The sequence below is a fragment of the Triplophysa rosa genome, linkage group LG1 (genome assembly GCF_024868665.1).
Source record: "Triplophysa rosa linkage group LG1, Trosa_1v2, whole genome shotgun sequence".
In the NCBI taxonomy this organism is placed as follows: domain Eukaryota; kingdom Metazoa; phylum Chordata; class Actinopteri; order Cypriniformes; family Nemacheilidae; genus Triplophysa; species Triplophysa rosa.
Window position 1 is genome coordinate 18,133,252 of NC_079890.1, and position 19,112 is coordinate 18,152,363.

General features: G+C 39.8%; 1 protein-coding gene across 3 annotated transcripts in view; it reads right to left on the reverse strand.

Annotated features, from left to right (window-relative positions):
• kcna4 (potassium voltage-gated channel, shaker-related subfamily, member 4) overlaps window positions 1–19,112 on the reverse strand; it is a 119,252-nt gene that overhangs the window by 77,184 nt on the left and 22,956 nt on the right. For 2 of the 3 annotated variants that reach the window (XM_057345660.1, XM_057345668.1), the window contains exon 3: window positions 14,033–18,074. The exons of the other annotated variant lie outside the window; for it this stretch is intronic. The gene's annotated coding sequence lies outside the window, so the exon portion shown is untranslated. Of the gene's footprint in view, window positions 1–14,032; window positions 18,075–19,112 lie in introns of those variants that run through there. 3 annotated transcript variants of the gene reach the window in all.

Genomic DNA, 19,112 nt, shown 5'->3' on the forward strand with positions numbered 1-19,112 from the left:
CCTCAAGATATAAAATAGCCGATGATTTTCTATTACAATAAGAGCGGATAATTCATGTATGCCAAGTTTTTGATTGAGCCAGGATGGCTTAAGTGAAGCCAACTCATGTACAAAATTGAAAGCAATATATCTGCAAGCCAAGACAGCCGAGTGTTGTTCAGCATTCAGTCCCTCTCTAAAGTATAGTTACCCTTTATTGACTCTCACATCGCAGATTCTGACTCACGGGAAGCAGAGCAGATGGATTTTACCCAGATTTCAGTCAATGAAGTCATCCAGTGGAGACACCTGTCTTGGAAAAAGAGAGGGACTCGTAGACCTTCTATTAAAGCAAAGAGAGTCATCACGGAATCTGTGAAGTTTAGACAATATAATGTTAACATGGGTTAATGATAAAAATAAGAAAAGCATCTCTAAGGACAAATGTGCCATCTGTTTGCAACATGTGTGAGTGTGTCCTTTGTCACCCCTGCACAAAGTCAGGACAGCACTTTTTGTTTTCCTGTTTTCCCCTCTCTTCTATGGGAGGCAAATCCTGCCAAATTTAAATAAATAAATTAAACGATGAAAATGAAAATGAAAACCAGATTAGCAATTTCATTATACACAACTGCGTGCACAATATGTGCCAAAATGAAAAATAAAATGAAATATTTTATTTTCATTTTCATTTTTACACTGACAATGCGTTGTCCCTGTCAAATTGAAAAAGAAAATACAATTGGTGATTTGACATTTCATTTTCACTAAAATCTCGAGGCAAGACTGCCAATTTGAAAATGAAAAGGCAAATGTGAAAAATAAATTGTAAAAACATTTTTTACAAAGGTTTTATTAATGTTCACGCAATAATACTGACACAATTAAAATTAAAATGTAAACTTTGATTTTCATTTTATTTTCTCTTCTCTTTTATTTCTTTTTCTTTTTCTTGTTCACGGTCATGCAAATTACATGTTAATTAGTGGGTGTGGACGAGCGTCTGCATTACTGGGAACGCCCACAAAAAATGTCATCCGTTTATTCGAACGAACGTGTGTAGACCTTGTCAGGCGCTTGGAAAAACATCCAATACCTGCAACACTATTAAGTGCAGGCATGTGTCACCGTGCCGTGGGACAAAAAAAACCATTCGAATCAATCAATAGTGCTGTGCGTATTAGATGTTTTTTGCCATGACAGCTGAACTTCAAGGAATTTAAACAGGCGCATCATTTAAAACACGCATTCATAACATAGTGCAGCGCTTCGTATAACGATTGGCTCATAATCATAATGAATGAAGTACGCGGGGCTGATTTAAACACATACGAGCCGCTCTCGTGATACCATAAGCGAATTGGTCTGCGCACAGCGCGCGTGAGGTTAAACACATCTTCAACCTCAAACCGAACATTACGATGGATTCTATTGTGCTGAGAAAGATCGCTTTGTTTATGTTTTCTTAAAAGCAGTCACAGTGTAATGATGATAGCGTGCTCGGGTGCGGATGGTAATGTACAGTGTGAGCGCAGGTCAGCGGCGGAGTGGGGACAATCGCGCTCCGGCATGTTTCAAGGCACGCTAGAGATACGGGCTCTCCAATGCTTTAGTTTGTTCTCTGTTAACTTATCAGAGATGCAGAGCACCACACAACAATTTTCGGTATTGCACCAGGCACAGTCATCCTCATCATTACAAAGCGCTAAGGCCAAGCGCCTGACAAGGTCTACACACGTTCGTTCGAGTAAACGGATATGACGTTTTTTGTGGGCGTTCCCAGTAATGCAGACGCTCGTCCACACCCACTAATTAACATGTAATTTGCATGACCATGAACAAGAAAAAGAAAATGAAATAAAAGAGAAGAGAAAATAAAATAAAAATCAAAGTTTACATTTTAATTGTGTCAGTATTATTGCGTGAACATTAATAAAACCTTTGTAAAAAATGTTTTTACGATTTATTTTTCACATTTGCCTTTTCATTTTCAAATTGGCAGTCTTGCCTCGAGATTTTAGTGAAAATGAAATGTCAAATCACCAATTGTATTTTCTTTTTCAATTTGACAGGGACAACGCATTGTCAGTGTAAAAATGAAAATGAAAATAAAATAATTTCATTTTATTTTTCATTTTGGCACATATTGTGCACGCAGTTGTGTATAATGAAACTGCTAATCTGGTTTTCATTTTCATTTTCATCGTTTAATTTATTTATTTAAATTTGGCAGGATTTGCCTCCTATACTCTTCAGCTCTCTCACCCTCTTCTTCAGTTGTTTTATTGTGTTGTCATTTTTACTCTTCAGAAACTCACTCAAGTATTATCACTGGCTTTGAAAAATGCATCGTCATGCCACTATGTTGAGATCATATGCGTAGCCAAATACTGCCACCCACTTTATCTCAGTAACCACCTTAACAGTTTCGCTTGCTGAATAAATCATGGGTGAAAAGCACACCTTTGACCAGGGTTTGTGGAGAATGACATTATTTAGCAAAACTTTGACCGATTCTGCATTCATGCCAATAGGTGTGAGGGTAACATTAAAATAAAACATTAAAACAAGCTTAGTAGACCTCTAAAATCATTCATTTGTTAGCACTGAACTAGCATTTTTGAATATGTGGCAAGGTATGTTGAGGTAATAGTTATTGAAATGTAAAAAAAATCATAAATACAAACTTTTGCAACATACTGTAGAAAGTTGGTTGTCTGCATGTAACTTCTGACAGCAGAATGTACACTGCACATCATCATAAATATTTTCAGGCGTTCATATTTGCAACACCTCAGCTGAAGTGTCCATCGTGGAGCAGTTGACATCTTTGTATTTTTCTGGCAGCCTCCTGAGGGAAGACCACTAGATACAAGGCATCTCTCCATCTGTCTCGAGTGCCAGAGCTTGCAGTGTCCCTCAGCTTGGTTTGGCCCTGCTGAGTTTACAGTTTCGGGGACTGTTGTCAAGTCTCAGTCTCACGCTGCTACTGAATCATGAAGGCATTTCACACCAAGGACAAATGTGTGGAGCCAGAGCATTTCTTTGAGGATGCTGAAGACAGATTGAATGGTTGTACCCATACAAAGACATGATGGTTCCTGACCTGTATCTTGTGAAGCACTTAACAGAGTCTTAGTAGAGATTACAGTAGCTTCTAAGGTGGCAGATATCAGATTCTCCTTAATTGTTTGGTGAGAGCGTAAATGAGTGCCGATGTGTTTCACTTACTGTATAATGTAAAAGGGGCTATTTGGTTTCTGTTTGTGATTATTTTACTATTTTGTTTCTTTGTTATTATGCAAGAAGAGGCCCTAAATAATTTTAAAAAGATATGATAAATGCAATGACTGATAAAAATGATTTAGTAAACATGGCCTTTCTTTATTAGTATGACTCCTGGTTTTAGATTTGACTACAGCCTTTCCATTCTGCTGTGGATCTGCATAAACTAAACTTTTTTTGTACAAAACGTTGTACAGTACAGCAGTAGTTTAAAAACAATCATATTCACACAGCTCCCCTGCCTTTAAAGGAACAGTTCACCCCAAAATTTAATTCTGTCATCATTTACTCACATTCGAGTTCTAAACCTAGATAAATTTCTTTGTTCTGATGAACACAGATAAAGATATTTGGAAGAATGCTTATAGACCCCTTTTGCGCCGACGTCACGCTTACGTCACGGCATCAGCTGGAAGCAAAACAAAGGGAAAACTGGAGGCGGCCAATACAAACCAGCACAGATTTGGCTACATAAGGAGTTTAAAATATCATCTTTTTGTGTTGTTTAGTGCCACGATCAACAGAATACAGTCTCCAATTTGATATTTTAACACCTGCTGCCATTGCCAAACAAAAACACTGACGACAGCTGTAGTTAAACACAATAAAACGAGCGGACTGAACAGAAACGATCATCAAAAATGCTTGCGTTTCACTTCATAACACTTAAGATTAAAAAAACGACTGTCTTCTGTTGGTGTGGATTATGATTTGGGTATGTGTCTAAAAATATCTTGCGTATGCCCAAATCAGAAACTGGGGAACAAGGTTCTTTTTCATGTAGCGTTAACTTTGTTAGTTATACAATTAGCAGTAAACTATCGGCCAGAAACTAAACATAAAGGAAACTGTTTGTCATCTCTTCTTTAGTTGTCACAAGTGCATTAGTATAAAGGGAGAGGAAACAGTGAGAAGGCTCATGTTATGTGTCAGGTTTGTGTTCAAGTAAATGCATTTGTGCATTCCCTTTGTTAAAGTTTTTTTTTGTTCTATTGAACACAAAATATGATGTTGATATTTTGAAGATGGAAAGCAAACAGTTCTGGGGCACTTTTGACTACCATTGTAATTTTTCCTACAATGGAGTCAATGGGATCCAAGAACTGATTACAAGCATTCGTCCAGATATCTTTCTCTGTGTTCAACCAAGCAAAGAAAAGTATGAGATCTGGAACAACTAGAGAGTGGGTAATTCATGACAGAATTTTTAAACCACAAGAAAAGGTTATCACTGTTGTTTGTGTACTGCTATTCACATTGTGTTTTTCTATGTATGTATGAGCTCTCTGTGTAACAAATTATGACTGCATAAAGCTAATATATTTAGGACTACTAAAAATCTCAACGAAAATTTACATCCCATCCTGTCTCAGCTTACACATTACATTACATTTAGGCATTTAGCAGATGCTTTCATCCAAAGCGACTTACAAGAGGCGAGGAAGCAATGAAGCGTTAAGTCGTAGAGGTAGCAATAAAAGAAGTGCTATGAAGAGTTACCTGGTTACACAAGGCAAGACAATACCTGTTGGGAGAGAAAAAGGGATTTGTTTTTTTTAAGCAGAAGTTAGCATGTTCCTGTCAGGTGTTGCTGAAAAAGATGAATTTTTAGTTGTTTCTTGAAGGATGTGAGGGATGTAGCTGATCGGATCGAATGTGAAGATTGTTCCACCAGCCAGGTATAGCAAAGGAGAATGAAACTTGGCTGTCGCTGCTGGTAAGAATCTGCTTGTGTGTTGATTGACAGGACGACTCTTTTCAAACATATTTTCATTTCTCTTTACTTTCTTGTATTTTGCTTTTGATTTATTTGCTTATACTCCACTGTTTGCAACAACCAGAAGATGGCTGCGCACTTGCAGGCTACTAACACAGTTTATTACCCTGTGCTTTATAATGCATTAAAACGGGGCTGCTGCACAATATATTAGCCCACAGTTATTATTCCTCTGGCTCTTGATAACACAGGCTCACTTTGTCATCATAAATCAGCCATTCTTACGTCCCTAAATTTTAGAAAGCGTGGGCGATTGCAAATATGACAGAATACCAGAGGACCACATTAAGATCAGATATTATGTCCCAGGGAGTAATGGCAGCAGAGAGGGTGAGTTATGTACACACTCCTTGTACACATTCATAAGATAAGTGGACCCTTGGGCAGCCCTGGGTGAGCAGCCACAGGATTGATGTTTTAGAAGGATTTATACCGCAGATGCCTTGTAAACATTTTTGGGCACGATTCCAAGTAAGAAAAGATGTACCTGCTGTGAAGAAGTGGGGAGATTTCCTCTGATGAAGTCTAACCACACTCTACTCTGTTCACCTGAAAATCCCCACCATCAGAACATTTCTAACCACCATTACCGAGATTAGAATGTTAGCAAGCTCGATTACAAATCTCAGCAGATGATTTCTTCGCAAGGAATTAAACAGATGTTCAGGTGGTGTTTTAGAGCGAGCGCTGTGTGTTACCTTGCACATCGCCGAATCACTTTCACACTCCAATACTCCAGATGGAGAATAACACTCACAATCACACGTGGCAACATTTTTGTGCTCAAAACGGTGATCTGAAAGCCGCATGTACAATCTCATAAATATTTATATATATTTATTTCCCGGAATGTTCCACTGCCAAGCGGATCCTCGGCAGGTAGTTCTGAACATCACGGAAACAGCATGTGAATACGAGCTTGCCAAGGCCAATCCCAACCCCTTCTCTGCTTGTCACTTAGGTAGCACAGTGTGACATTCAAGCTTCTCCGCTATTCATTAGCATAGAAGCTCTGTGGAATGAAATAAATATCTTCCTCTGCCTCATCGAATTTGAGGAAGGAAGGGTTACGTAAGTCTGCTAAATTTATCAATGCTCATTTTATGCAAAGCCCAAGCTTACAGGCTGCGTATTCTGTGCCGTACATCAACCGGAGGATGCCGCTCCTTTCGCTCTCAGCCATTTCGTTCTATTCCTGTCCATAAAAAAGAGGAAAAGATACCAGATAAAAAGGTCAGGATATTTTTAGACAGAGTTTCTCAGTTTGGGGGCAAAAATACGCTAATTTTTGTGCTCCATCACAAGAGTTTTCAATCACTTCACGGTTGTGAAGATTATGCATGTGAGGCAACTGTGACTTGGCTTGGTGCGTGGAGGGGTGGGAGGTGTTTGCAAAGGACTGGATGAGTAAAGAACAGAATATTTCAAAATATACAGTCATTGAAATAGCTCTGTACATGAAAGAACGAAAGAGACGGAGTGTGTAGTTTGAGTCTTTGATGAATGAATTGGTATTCTAACAGCGTGAGGCTGAAAGTGAACTGCTCTGCTCCCACAGTAAACTGTTAGTGTCCTTCTCTTCTTCTCTCTCTCTCTCTCTCTCTCTCTGTGTAAAGCTGAATGATATGCCCAAGCCTGTGAGCTGCTCAGCCGTAAGGGGCTGACTGACAGCTCCCTCAGAGCAGCTTAAGCTGAGACGGCACAGCGTAACGCAGCACAACATAGCTTAGCTCAACACTGGACTGCATACCACTTACCTGCACATCCAAAATTAGACAGCGCGCTAAACGCACAGCAAAACACCAGCGCAACATTCTGAAATTTCCAACAGATACAGTGGAACAGATGTCAACTGCATGCGCTTGCAGCGCCGCAGCTTTAAATATCATTTAATACGACACTTCATCACAGTTTTCAGTTAGATGCACCAGCATTGCCTGGAATTCTAAAAATGCACACAACAGCATGTCTCAACATGGGGAATCTGAACATATAGCACCACTTCAGTGGGAAACTATGACACTTATTCAGATCATCTTTAAACCAGCCTGCCAATCAAACCACACACCTGCGTAAATCCTCGCATCATTCGCATTTGCAGCCTCTCCATAAGATGTTCTCTGCATGCAGCCTCTCATGCTTCATTCCCATTTCATCCAAACTATGCATACTCTGCTGTCCCAAATTGAAAACAGCTGGTGACTCATTCTAAGCTCCCAGCATCATATCAACTTCAACCAGAACATTTATTGGTAAAATCCATGAGGTCCAAACCTGATCCCACACTAGAAATATTTATGCTGCTGCACTTCTAGATGTCAACTCGTTGTATACATGTGAGGATGTATTTACAGTGTGTGCGTTAAAAAAAGTGATTTCACAAGCACTTAATGTACATCGTAACTGTGAGTGCATGACTATAATTTGAGTTATACATGAGCAGATCAATTCATACAGCTGGGGAAAAATTAAGAGACCTCCAGTTTTGCCTTTTATCAGTATTTCTGAATGTATTCTGGCAATTCCAGTCTAGAGTGTGTTGAATTTCAACAGATACAAACTTCATGAATGACAAAGTCACTCAAAAGAGAGAATGCAAAGACACATGAAAGCTGTAAAAAATCAGGCTTATTCCATCAGATATTCATTTTTGAACTGATCCTAAAATACATGTTGTTTAGTCATGAAAATGAACTTGTTTTCTTTGCAGTATTCAAGATCTGCAAACATTGCATCTCTTTTGTGAGTTTGAACAATTTGTCCAGTTTCTGCAAATAAATGCAAAAAAATTCCATTGGAATTTGGGAAAAATGTTCTCACTGAGTCACAGTTATCATTTACAAAAACATGTACACCGAGGTTGCCATCTTTTACTGTAAAATTACATATTTTCCCCATTTATTCTGTAAATTTGCGGTCTTTTTTGTAACTTTATGTTTTTTTGACTGTATTTTCAAAAATCTGTAAAAAACTGTAAAATTCCATAACATACAGGTTTTTTTACATTATACATGGAAAAACTGTCAATTCTGTAAAATTACAGTTTTTACAGTGTACCTATACATAGTATATTCAGAAAAACCAAAAATAATTTTGGAGAGGTCTCTTAAATTTTCTGTGTCTGTATATGAAAAGTTAATTTGCAAAAACAGATAAACACCATTATGTTTTTCAAACATCATGTTATTTATTAGGTTGTTGTGTTTTTATTGTGTTAGGTCGCTGTAACAAACTGCAGTTTGATTGATATGAACTGGAATGCACAATAGAAAATTATTTAATTTACATAAAAAAACAGAATTATCTGTTTTTGCAAATTAACTCTTCATATGCTGACTTCACATATTTGCTCTATTATGTCCAACAGACCTGATTTGGGGAATTTGAAACTTAATTTTCTCAGACAGAAACGTGCATAAATATTGAGCTGTGCTGAGTGGTTTTTATACCCTTTGAAACATCATTTGATACCCTATAATCACTACACTGACAACACATACACACGAAACTACCTGGGATGATGAGGGCACAGGCAGGTCAGAGGTGTCACAGCTAAAAATATCAGACTGACTAATGCTGCTCAAGTTCAGCCCGGGCCCCGGATGAGTGGCAGAAGCCTTTGAAAGTGTGTGTGTGCATGTATCTCTGTGTTTGTGCGTCAGTCAGAGGCCTTTCCAAAAAGACCCGGTGCATTGTCCGCTCTAAAAGGGCGAGCTAGCGAATGGAAATATCCATTGTAGATGATTGACAGGTCCTGACACTCCTATATATGACTTCGTTGGATGCTCATAGGAAATATACGTCCCTCCCCCTCGTCTAAACGGTCTGAGAGAGAACCGCTCAAGGGCAGCGCACAACTGTGCTCGCGCACTATTCAGAGGCATGAGTGTACCGTTCGGTCTCTCGTAATCAGAACAAATTTAACCCGACACTCATTCCACTACGAGAACAACTCCTCCTGAATATAAAGCCTAGGTGAATATCTGCAGTTAGAAATGACTAATACTTCATTTCAACTTCATAAAGTGAACAAATCCAATTATTTGTGTTTGTAATACACTGAGAACGCTTTACCTGTGAGCACTTTCTTTTTAATACGAAACCACAGAGCTTTTTCCAATAAACAGTTTGAATTTGATAGCGAATGCATGTACCGTAGCCCCGGGGTGCTCGCGTTTCTAAAATAAATATGTCTAAATCGTCTTTGCAACGGAAGAAAGGGGTTTGTGTGAATAGATCCAACATGTGACTTTTATTTTCTCTCCTCCCCTCTCCACCACTTGTATTTTTGCTCCAGACAATTCACACTGGCAGTTTCCATGACAACAAATAGAAATTTCCCTTCACACCTCATGCGGGTGCATTTCACTGCCAGTGCATCGAAGACAGCGCCCGCCTCCCATGTCACAAACTATCTGTGCCATGCTCTTGTGCTACAACCTCCATTTCTGGGAAGAAAGAAAACACCCTTTTCCTCCCCAGCCCCCTCCAACCCATGTCACTAAGCCTTAGCTCCAAGCTACAGCCCGCTAGCTTTTTTAAGGCCTCATGCTGACCGTGAGGGCATGCGTGTCATGTAGAATCACAGTCTCTGATCTCTCATCTTTGGTATTATGGGTGGGTTGAGATGAGTCCCATGTATGGAGTTATCAGAGCTGAGAATGATGTCTGTAATTGCATGGAGCGGTTGAGGATATACTGTGTGCCCATGGCAGTGTGTGTGTGTGTGCGTGTGCATGTGTGTGTGTGTGTGTGTGTGTGTGTGTGTGTGTGCGTGTGTGCGTGTGTGTGTGTAAACGCGTGCATGTTATGGATGGCTGAGTACGTGCAGTCTTACGTGTTCTGTCCCACAATTCAATAGTTTCTGCATCAACAGTTCTCTTTCTCCCTGCCAGACCATTACGTCCATTCACTCTCTCTTGCTACTATTCTTGTTCATACATTCCTTCTGCACTCTTTCACATTTTTATCTCTGCCTCTCATTCCCATTGAACTGCCCCTCCGCTGTTATTCTGCTCTGTCATCCATTGTCCCGCTCATTTATTTTAGTCTTCATTCTCTGCACCTCTCTCTCTTTCCTCTTATCTCGTTGTCTTTGTTTCACATAGTCCTGCAGAGCCACCGGGCCGATCTAACATACATTCATCGCTGCAGAAGGGACCCATATCAAATGAAAGGCTTCTGTTGCCAAGACAGCAGATTTCCTCTCACCAAATATTACTGGATGTAGTTACAGCACATTTAAGCGTGAAGTGATGCTGTCAGCCCTTTGTACACCTTTTTGTGAAATAACCCATTGTGATTCCATTCATCAACACATGTCAGCACATGTTATTAAACCTTGAGCTTCGACATTACATCAAAAGGCCACTGTAAAGCAGTGACCTCTGATCTCAACTTGTCGCACAGACAGATGGGAGTTTTTGTGTTGATACTGTCCTTGAGATAAAGGAAGTGTCTAAGACAAAGTGTTTCATCCTTCAATCTTCAAATTGACATACTGTAATAAAGCCTATACTTTACTAAACAAAATATGATGAGCTTTATTTAATTTTATTTTCTGTTCATGTCTATGCTGTAAAAATCCTGGGTTGATTGAAATTAACCTTAAAAATGTCCATGTGCATGAAAGAAAACCCAGGATTTTTGGTTTAAAACAATGATCCCGATATTTGTGATTTTGAACGAATAATCTAATTGTATCTAACTTGAAATTACATATAAACTGAGCTATAATACAAATAATACAAATGAATGTAAAAATAAAAATTCTCTAAACTCAGGAAATGGGATGAGATTATTTACGTGTCTTCCTGCTATTCTATTAAAAGTGGCTCAATTGAGTACCTCAGAGATGACTTATTATTGTAGGCCAACCCGGAAATTAGCACCGCGCTGGTTCCCTCGACCAAAAGCATAATTTTTCCCATAGACTTTTGGACGATCGAAAAAAATAAGATCTGTGATTAACAAATGTTCACGATGTTTACATGTTTTGTCTATTAAGATAATCTTTACTGATTAACACAATATTTGCTATTTTTGAAGCCTAAATACAATTGGCAGAAGTAAAAAGCAAACACGAGGCTAGACTACACTATGGTCGCTCGATATCAAGCCTCTGACATCTTATTCAAACATTATTAAAAATGTGTTCCCTAGTAAGTAATTACTCCACTGACTGAATCCCCAACAATGTTTTTAGAGATTTGTGTCCATTATTGCATTATTTGTGAGATTAAATGCGCAATGATGTCTAATGTGTCCCCCCCAAATGTAGTTGCTTTTAGCAACTTGCGCATTTAAAGACACAAAGGTTTAAAAAAACCACAAGCGGGATACAACTAGTGTGTTTTATGTCATAGATTAAAACTTGAAAATATTTAGAGGTTTTGTTAACCACAGATGTTGTTTCAGGCGATTTACCTAAAACCCATTCAAAAACCTATAGACTTTGGGGCGATGCAACCAGAAGTCCTAATATGCTAACTCGCTCCCGGGGTTTGCGTACAAAAATACATCATCTCTGAGGTACTCTATTACGTAACTTCACAGTTTTGACACAGTGAAAAACATTTGGTAAATTTGCATGCAGAATGTGGGACAGAGCAAAACAAAACAACGCTGTGGTATGATGATAATTGTTGGATACAGTCAAGAAGGACAAACCTTTGAGGTGGGACAGGCAATATTCTTGGAAAGTTCCAAATAGAAATTCAACAATAGTCAATTCTCTGTTCCTACAATTGTGAAAGCAGCCATGAATCATGTCATTAATATGTGAATGGGGTTCAGCTGGGTCAGGACATTTAGAGGTGTGTTACCTTCAGGTTATATTGTTACCTGTTCGTATGATGTTATTCACTATTTGTTTGATTTGTATTCAGGAAAACAATGAAGTAGAAAGTAAAATGACATCAGTCAATAATACAAATTCAAGGAATCCATCAACTGGTCTGGATCACAATGTCCTACAGTACAAAGTTATTTGTGTTTTTTTCCACAAGGCAAACATTTCCAGCTCTCCAATTAAAAGATAGGCTTCACGATACAATATCAATTATATGTTTCATGATGACTGATGGCAACGGGTGCGTATTATTTCAAAAATATGCTTATAAATGATGTTAAATACAATTGATCTTTTCCTGCAATTGCTGTCCATGGGGGAATATCATTTGCCGAGTCTTCCTCAACCCAGGACCGGCAATCATTTTTGAGAAAATCAAACTTTTGATTATCACTTGATTGCTTTAATTAGGTGTGAATCAAATGCTGTCTGGAGAGGCCCTGGGAAAAGCTCGGGTAATTACGCTACAGAATTCTGATGAGGAAGGGGGCACAATAACAAAGCAGGAGAGAGATTGGACATTATATGAGGATGAGGTGGGCCAATCTAAGAAGTGCTGGATTAGAATGAAAAGAAAGCGAGGAGTTCAGGGCACGACGTTGAGAGAGGCGGGTTAAAGATAACTGTTGGAGCATAAAATGGTGTAGAATTTCCAGGGACAGTAAAGAGCTGGGCATTAAGTTTCCAACGCGGGGCTGGGGAATGGGATAAGGCTAGCCATCTATTACCACGTTCTGTGGTAGTGTGAAGGCTACAGAATGCCCACCATGTGCTTGGCTATTGTTCTGTGTCAGGATTAATGTTACACCTTTGAGTGATGTGGCCTATTCCTGGAAGACAGCCACAAGCCACAACTCAAAGCCAGCAGAACTCACGCTCATCCACTAACATGCATTTGAAACCAAAATGTAAAACCAAATGTCTGAAATATTACCATTCATGGCCTGTATTTTTTCGTATTCAGTGACCTTGCATAGGTATGATGCAAATAGTATTGTGCCACTCAGGCGTAGCTATCTCATTGGTGAGTCAGTCACCAGAAATGAGTCTATGCGCCCTGACTGTTCCACCCAATGGTAACAAACATGCTCGGACACGGCTAATGCGAATGTGACAGTATGACATTCGTAACATCGGAAACGTTAGGGCCTATGTAAGCGTGCTGATGGAGACACAGCAAATGCGAGCAGGTACGCACGTGGCCTCGAGCGAACGTGAAGACGAGAACCTCACGGACCGTTTTGGGTCCTCTGGCAAGTTCACCCCATTTTACAGACAGCACTGATGGGCGCAGGTCTATAAATATTAGCGCTGATTTACACCCTCGGAGCCCAAAAGCACTGACCTTCAAGGCGGAATGCAAACAACCAAAGACAAATCTGTCTCTTTCCATGTCAGCTTCTGCAGTTTACAGTACATAAAGAAGCCCAGAGAGAAAGGGGCGATCTATAATTAAAGCAGAAAGGTCACCTGTACCCTACTACCTGTTGACTCTCGTCCGCTCGCCACTGGTGACTTCTTCCCTAAAGTCAAACAATGGCGGAAGATAAGACTGGGACTCATTAACACCTCATTTATTTTGGTGCGCTGGTGTGGACAAGCGAGTCTGTGTTAAGAAAAAGGACTGCATCAGCATTCAAGTGTTATTGTGAGTGTGAGGGTGTTTACATCGCCGCATGCGAGCGTGTGTGTGTGTGCGGTGCAGAGGAGTGCAGGGCTATTTTGTGTGCAGGGTGTGAGCTCGGGCACATTGTGTTTGGGAGTTCGGCTACTGTGTCTGGAGCTTATCCAAGAGTCTAATTGCTCCATGCAGCTTCCATTTTAAATATTTAAACTGTGCCTTACATGAACGACCGGTGGATCAGGTGTCAAAAACAAGTTAATGGGCTCATAAAGTAGAAAACGTCCCTAATGTCACAACGCTTTGTCCTTCGCCCTCAGAACGGGTTCGGTGAGGTACTTGTTGGACACACGCTACATGAACTCGCAGGCTTCTCTTACACACACAAATGAGGATCAGAGTGTCAGAACAGAGAAGAACGTGAGTTGATATCATGACAGCTGGGTTTAGAGAAGGACGATCAGATTACAAAATGATTAATTGAAAAATGCACACAGAGGAGAAAGATAAAAATGGCCTTCTTTGTTTTTTTTATTGAATATATTATATTTTGTGTTTTTCTTTTTGAATTTTCAACATTGCACATAATTTCATTTCCATCACATCATATTGCTGCCTACAAAATGATATGCATGTAGAAAAATCATTGATGAATTAAAGTCTAAAAAAAAATGACATAGGGTCTCCAATATACAAAAAGTAATAAATAACACAAATACATATTCAATCAGGATGCAAGTTTTCAAAACCAAAGCATCATGCAGAAGGAAAAGGGCAAGCCCATCCAGAACTCACATGAATGGACGAACATCGGGTTTATTTATTTACTACTTTGATGGGGATGTTTCTATACACTTTGCTGCCATGTTCATTGTAAGAAATACAGACTCACCGAACGCATCTCCTTCTGCATGTTTGTTAGGAGGCACAAGAGCTGACCCCAACACACCTCTCATTGACGGGACTTCTGAAGCAGAAAAGGCAGAGCCCACTCGTGTGTATTGATTACAAAAATGATCCAGTTCTCATTTCTGAACACCTATCCCTCCTCCTAATTGGCAGAAATGGTTAGTAAATGTTATCCATGTGTGTAATCGTTTTCTCAGCGATCTAAGTATGAGAGGGTAAAGTGGTATATGATTGACAGAATTAATAAAGCGATCTGGTAATTGAATGTGATCTTTCTCAGTCAGCAATGTTCTCCCGCGGTTTCATTACTGTATGGAGACAAGGGTGAGTAGTCAAGTGTTACACTGGTCACTTTGTCCATTACAACACTTTACAAAAGTGAAAAATGCCTAATTATGATTCTAAAGAATTGATCTAAGCTCACTGAAATCCATTAACAAAGAGCAAACGACTGCAGTCACTTGCAACAATGAACAATATATTTCATGCTGTGAGTAAAGACACAACAACATTTTATGGTCTATACAGTACATCAAATATCACATTGGTGTACTACCATTCTTTTCCAGGTACTCTATGTTTGATATATTTCTCATGGTTTTGCCTCTCAATCAGAGAGCAGAATTTCTTATGGTACATTGTGTGTTTTATCATTTAAAGTGATAGTTCACCCAAAAATGTAAATTCTGTCATCATTTACTCACCCTCTTGTCATTTCAAACCTGTATGACTTTCTTTCTTCTGCAGAACACAAAAGAAGATATTTTGAAGAACGTTAGTAACTGAACAACGGTGGTACCCATTCACTACTATTGTGTGGACAAAACCAACAGGTCAATGGGTACAACATTCTTCTAAAGAGGGAAAGTAGTGGCCTAATGGTTAAAGAGTCGGACTTGTGACCAGAAGGTTGCCGATTCGATTCTCAAGGCCGGCAAGTAACGACTGATGTGCCCTTGAGAAAGGCTGCAGAGATAGCTGCCCACTGCTCCAGGTGTACGTGTGTTCACTACTCTCTGGATGGGTTAAATGCAGAGGTCACATTTTGGGTATGGGTCACCACACCTGACAAATGGGTTACTTTCACTAAATATCTTATTTTGTTGGAAATGACAAGAGGGTGAGTAACTGATGACAGAATTCTCATTTTTGGGTGAACTATCCCTTTAAGTGAGCTTTTAGATTCCTCGTTTTGTTTCCTCTGTAAATTCAACAACATGAGTTAACTAAACAGGCCCACAATTCGAAAGCAAATGTGAACAAAATAATTGATCAAATCAACGAGAGGATGTGCTGATATGTCTCATTTAGCACGTAATTCTCTTCTATCACAAGGCAAAGCTTCCTCTCTCCCTCCAAACCCAGCTGACCAGTCAGCACTGGCAGAGCATCACCATGGTAACAACGTCTCCTCACGGTTGGCTGATAATTCTTGGCTGTTGACTCGGTGTACAATGAAAGAACCATGCGCATCGCGGATGTTAAGGAATTCCTTTATTCTTGAACGTAAACCATTCCGATCCACTGCACGGAGCACAGAGCAACATGTCATTGTGACATCATCATTTTACTGACACATATTTACATATTACAGCCACATGCTGATCTGCGGCATGTGACATGACACGATGCTCCGTGTTTAGATCCACCTTGCGTTCAGTTTGTGAAAAGTACTTAGCAAGCGGTTCTCTGCTAGAAGGTCCAATAATCTAACTACCACACACGCTAAAAAAGAGAGAGTTGTGGAGAGTCTGCAGTTGGCAGGATCGGCTTCCACGAGGTTCACGAAACCCATCAGGAATTATACGAACGACAGGGCCAGGGACTCAAGAAGGCTAACAGTCAAAAAGTAGATCTGCCTAAAATGACGTGTGACCTTGAGGACACAATAAAATAGACATCTGATTATGTACATACGCGTTTCATGTGCATCTTTTGATTTTCACCACGTCTAAATCTCTTAAGGAAATAAAAAGAGGTCCAAACGCAAAACATAAGACTTTCAGGGTTCAACTTTGGTTATATAATATTCAAGGCTAGATTTAAAAAAATAGATAGTACACTTCCATATAACTTTGCATACAGATTACTTGAATGTATTTCCATGACAACAAAGCAGCTGGTTCATTCTATAAATTGTTTGTGTTTATATTCTAGAAGTTCATATAGTCCACAAATCTTTTATCCTTTATTAAAATTCGGACATGTCTATTCAGAGTAGATTCCGACAGATACAGGAACAAGAGAGACAGACAGACAAACAGACAGAGCTAGAGAATAGAATGTGTGCATAAGCTCAAGTCTGCATGCTTGGGTGCATGTCAGATAGGCAGGGAAGAAAGGAAAACGATTGTGTGCCAGTGTGTTGAAGAAAGAAACGGGAGTGGGAGGTGAAGCGAAGGACAGAAGTAGAAGAGACTCTCCCTGTGTTTTTGTCTCACGACGCTAAGAGTATTAGTTCACTGGGAATATGACTTGCAGATCTGTTTAGATCTGGCTTTATTGTCAAACTGTCGGTGTGGGGCACTGTAATTTGCAGTCTTCTGTTTGAGGCCACTATTTATAGAGGGGATTGCAAAAGAGGGGAATTGAATTGCACAAACAAAATTCCAGTTTACAACAGAACAGCATTGTAATACGCTTTAGAAGTGCTGCAGTGCTCTTGTTATTCCTATTTCAATAAACCGATTGGTAATATTTATAAATCCATCTGTAGATGTGGGTCTAAATGGGACGTCGCTGTCATTTAAAGTGGATTCAGACTGATGCGACTGCTGAGATAAACAGACTCGGCTCGCCATCTGAGCGCTGGGCATCAGTCCAGTGCTGCACCGACTCGCATGAACGTCAACCAGCTGTCCACCGAACCTGATGGTACCCGCAATTCACTCCCTGTGCTTATATCTTTACCTTGGAGACCACCAAGGCCCTCAAAACAGCAACACTTAGGTCCAACTATTACTTATGTTTACTTTAGGAATTATGACTAGGACACAGCTACTCTTATCTAAAAGCGGATGATTGTTATTTGAGGTCTCGCGAAAACCAGTGAGGGGAATGTGACTTTGACCCTGCATTTATACTGTAAATGTGTGACCCCAGAAGGAGTCCAGACTGACATCATTGAGCAGTGCTGCTGAATTTCTTAATTCCAGCCAGCAGTCTTTTGGTTTAGGAATGAAAATAAAACTAGATGGAAGAGGCTGCCACAGACAAACAGTAGACTTTCCCTTCACTTATTTAACACCTTTCACCAGGCCTACCACACAAAACCAAGTGGCAATATTACACCCAAACAAATATTTCTCTATTATAAGAAAATATTCACATCTGTTCTTGCAAGACACTGAATCACTCGTAAAGAAGAAAATGAAAACATGTCAAGCTTTGTAAAGAAGTCTCCTGCTGCAGGTTCCTCTACATAGAGATGTAGTGTACTGTGTCTTTAAGGCATTTGTTGGGGTGGGTCTTAAACAGTTCGACACCTGGCTTGATGATGGACTTCCTGTCTACTGCTCGATGGAGAGGCTGCAGTGTCCATGACACCAGCGGTCCACTTGCCGTCCACTGACTGCCAGCCATGTCCATTCATCTCTGTACTGTAGGAGTTCATAGGCTGACGGAAAAGTCTCTCGTAGGCAAGACTCGTAACACTGCAACCAAACAGAGAAGTAAACACACATTACACACACAGTAAAATACTTCTCATAGTCTTACAGCAAGTTGTCTTTTTGGTAGATTTTACTTGAAAGAACTCAATGCCCATCAAAAAGCAACTGTGTGCGTTAAAAAACATGCACTCCTCAGTTGCGTAGAGCACAAAAATTGTTAACAAAGCAAAGTAGCCAGCACATTGAAAACATACTTAAAAGGTCCATCAAAAATATTCATTTTTACTATTTTAACCGATGCACGGTGTATAAGTGATAATAAGAACTCAGTGACCAAAATCTCTCCTCCTCCAAAAGTCCTCTGTCTGGCATTGTCTCAAATCAAAGTAATGGTTTCCTCAATGATGCAATTACAGAGCAACTATCGGTCAGTTGACTTTCCATTTACAATGAAGCCGAGTGGAACAGCATGATTGCAGGAGCTCATCCTAACATCACAAGACAGCCTATAACCCATAAAGAACACACTTTACCAGCAGTTACCAACAATACAGCCGCTAAGACTAGTGTTTGCAAAACTTTGCGCCACCTGACAAGCAACATTTTTTAACCTGTGGGGGACTGCAACTTGCCAATTACATGAAAGCATGTGAAGTGCACTTTTCAACTAAAAAGGTCCAGGAGAAACACAGCCAGATCAGGTCACTTCATATTAAAGCTTGGATCACTGCAAGAAAGGTCACAATGTATCACTTTTCAGTGCATTCCGTAATGGCTGAAAGTAAAAGACAGGGCCACTGGCATGCTTCTGGTGGTCATGTCATGTACCAATATCCATAGACATTGTTTAAGTTGTCAAAGCTGCGACACAATGGCCAGCAATGGCCTCTGTCAGGACCTTCATCTGAAACAGGAAAATATCGCACAAATGGGGTTTCAAAGGTCCACTGGCATTAAGCAGTCTCTAAAGCAGTGTGCAATAACTGATACTAATGTCTATGGTTATTATTCCTATTTTCATTATGATCATTTTGTAATAAAGCTGAAATAAAAACGTTATAGTGTGTTATAGTATAGATT